General features: G+C 40.9%; 1 long non-coding RNA gene across 1 annotated transcript; it reads right to left on the bottom strand.

Annotated features, from left to right (window-relative positions):
- Positions 1-2,181: 2,181 nt before the first annotated feature.
- LOC134455194 (uncharacterized) lies at positions 2,182-3,213 on the bottom strand. The gene is made up of 2 exons (XR_010036064.1): positions 2,993-3,213; positions 2,182-2,602 (listed from the first exon to the last, which is right to left on the bottom strand). It is a non-coding gene; the product is annotated as an uncharacterized LOC134455194 (long non-coding RNA).
- Positions 3,214-3,550: the final 337 nt, after the last annotated feature.

The raw sequence follows: 3,550 nt of genomic DNA on the forward strand, positions 1-3,550 counted from the left end.
GGAAAGACAGACCTGTAGGGGACTGCAAAGGAAAGTGAATAGTGGGAGCCCCATTCTCTTCAGAGGAATATTCCAAGAACCTGGCTCAGTGGTAAACCAGGTTAGTGGTAAATCATCTAATAGAAGTGCCTGGCGTGCTCATTTTCTTAACTAAATCACATCAGCGGGCTAACTATTAGCGGATTTACCACTGCATGTAGGTTAACTTACGCAGGTTTATTACTTTGCCATGCTGTTGGAATACTTCCCCCTCAGGTGTCAGGAGACGGCCTACAAACTGAACAGCTAAAACAGGCTTTTACTCAACAGTGTCCATTTAGACTCCTACAATAGTGCCTGTGACCCAGGTTACATAAGCTAAACAACTCTAGCCTTGACCCAGGGTGGGAGCTATACAAGTCTATACTCAGATGAGCCAAGTCGCATACACAGTGCTCTGCAGTTTGGAAGGAAAAAAAAATATACACACACGACGCTGCACAATGCAACAGAAAGAAGAAAAAAATATGGTCTGCTTTTCATAGATGCCCTAATTGAGTTCTGAGAAATAAATGTGGGGCTTTTCATTTTTGCAATCTACCTGAGATGCAAACATGAATTAGATGCAGAGAGGGAACAAACCACTGAATATATATGACACGCTTTTGCTATCGCTGAAGATGTCTCGGATCCAATACGGCAGATTAAAGAAAGATAACACAATCTAAAGGAAAGAAAATCAACAATTTCTCACTTGTGTTCCTATCGACGTCGCTATGCAACAACTATTTATCGACTGAAAGCTTACATGCGCCGCAAACCTCCTCCTGCGTACCACTAAAAACCAACCAGACGAATCTTTAAAAAGCCTCTCATACTAATATGTTAATGAATCTCCTTTTGCACTTCGCCCTTAATGAACCCCTGTCATGGAAGCTTCTTGTACCCTCCTTCTCTTAACGAGCCTGTTACCCCACTCTCTTAATTAGTATGTTATTAAACCCTACTCTTTAAGTAAGCCTTGTACCACTATCTATATTTCTCTTGCATTTTATCCAGTTTCTCTTAGTTAAGTTACTTATTAACAAGCCTGTTATCCTACTACAAACCCATACAGCCAATCTCTGGTACCCTGACTCATTTAGTGTGCCTGAAACTGTATACATTTATCTCTAGTTTCGTTATATTTTTAACCAGCCATTGTTAAACTACTCTGTTAACGAGCCTGATATCCTACGCCACTCTCTTATCAGGCCTTGGACCTCGCTCTCTTCACGAGCTCATTATCCTATCATTTATCTTACCAGCCTCTCCTAACTCAACTCTTTTAACAAGCCTTGAACCCTGCTCTCCTAATGGGCCCCTTATCATGCTCTTTTACACACACAGCCTCTGTTACTTTTCTCTCTTAACGAGCATTTGTTACCCTGTCCAGACGTTAAACAAGGCCCTGTTACCCCATCCAACAAATAAGCTTCCGTTACTCTACTGTCTTAACAAATCCATAATGATTACCCTTCAAAGCCGTTTAACCCATGTAACAAGCCTGTTACGGTCCTCTCTTAATGAGGCGCTCTAAGGCTACTGTCTAAACAATAACCTCAAGAACCCCCTCCGCTACTCTCCCCTCTTTTATTCCGATAATAAGAACAGTGGTTGGGTAGTATTGTACTGTATAGGCTGCCACAGAGAGCAGTGGGGAGTAGGCAATGACCAGACACATTAGTAGGTGAGCACACAGAGTAGAAGAGGAGCGTTTGGGTAGATACATAAAGCAGAGGGGGGTATGCCAGGCTGGTACATACAGTAGACAAGGGGCTATGGGCTTGTACATAGCAGAGTCGCTCGTTCACCTAGTACATAGTACTGGGCTAGTGGGAATGGTACATCACAGAGAATTTTTGGTAACACTTTACTTTACGGATCGCTAATAAGGTGTTAATTTCATACTAATTTCTCAGTAATTTCAGTCTAATTTTATGGTAATAACTGCTTGTTATTAGTAATAACAGCAAAATAACCAAATGGTTTCCAGTGCAATTACACTATAATTTCTCATTAATAACAGCAAAAATAACCATACAGTTTCCAGTGCAATTATGCTGTAGTTTCTAGTTAATAGTAGGCTAATGGAAACAGCTACTGTGTCATCATAGTAGTTAGGTGGTAGGTATGCCAGTAACTAAACGGTATCAGCCGAAGTAGTTTCATACTAATTAGGCTACATCAGGGCCGTAATGTGCAATACTTCCTCTTCCTATGTTATTGCATAGAAACGACCACCCAAGCATCCTTGTATTATTTCTGCTTAATTACCTTGTAAACAATTGAGTAGTTATATGGAAATAAGATAGAATCAGGGCCGTAAAATGCATTATCACCTATTCCACTCAATTTTATGGAAATTACATATTTTCATGGTCTTAAAATGTCTTATTTCTTATTTCCACTCAATTACTTAGTTATTACCATTTTTAATACAATATAGACTAGCCTACTATGAAGTGATTCAAGTACACAGACAAACACATTGTGTGCAAAACTTTATTTATTTTTCCAATCAGTTATGAGATTCATGTTCACTGATGTGAGGTTGTCAATCTGCCACCATCCAGAGGAAGTCCTGTGAACACAAACAAACAAACAAACAAACAGAGAAGTCAACTGCAAGACCGGTTTCACCACGTTTATTTGTTTATGTTATCAATTCACCATCGCTAAATTTGCTTCTGAAATGCAGTACCATGTTAAATGCACGTTGTAAATCTTCCACAGGCTGACATCGTTGCTGATTTACAAAAGGCAAACTCTAGCTAGCACCTAGCTTCAGTCATTGAAAACATGGTGGGCAGAGCTAGCTAGTGGTTTCCATTGTAAAGGTACTTCTGTATGCCGTTTCATTTCCAGAACAAACATAAACCTAACACTAACTCATAAAACATGTTTGCATAAGGCTAAAGTAATTCGACGATTGAAGGTGGATGAAATCAACATCAAGACCATTTTAGCTCACCTTGAAAGTTACCCTGGTTGCTGCCTGCGTGCGAAAGCACTGTGTGGTGCGTCTCAAACTCCACCCTTGTGTGTCAGGGTACTCAATTAAACAACGTCAGCGTCTCTGAGCCATACTGCAAGCAGAGCGGGCAGCGTACAACTAGAACGAGTGTGCTTGAAGTACAGAAGTATACTAATTGAGACGCTTCTGTTCTGCAGTAACCAAACTTTCGTTGCCTAGCAACAACAACAGGACTCGCCGCCACCGCGAGCTAGTTCAACTTCAGTGCAGCAGAGCCAGGCAAGGTAAGCTTCCCGACAACGAACTTTTAATGTAGTTCTAGCTTTAACCTGCTTTCATTTTGTCTCTGAGCATTGAAGGATTTTAACTGTATACACTGCAAACACGTCTTATCAGCCGTGTTTTGTGCTGAAATGGCATAGCCTACAGAGGTACATGGAAACCACTAGTTCTAGCTAGCTCTGCCCACCATGTTTTCAATGACTGAAGCTAGGTGCTAGCTAGAGTTTGCCTTTGTAAATCAGCAACGATGTCAGCCTGAGGAAGATTTACAAC

Source organism: Engraulis encrasicolus, chromosome 9, assembly GCF_034702125.1.
Source record: "Engraulis encrasicolus isolate BLACKSEA-1 chromosome 9, IST_EnEncr_1.0, whole genome shotgun sequence".
NCBI classification, from domain to species: domain Eukaryota; kingdom Metazoa; phylum Chordata; class Actinopteri; order Clupeiformes; family Engraulidae; genus Engraulis; species Engraulis encrasicolus.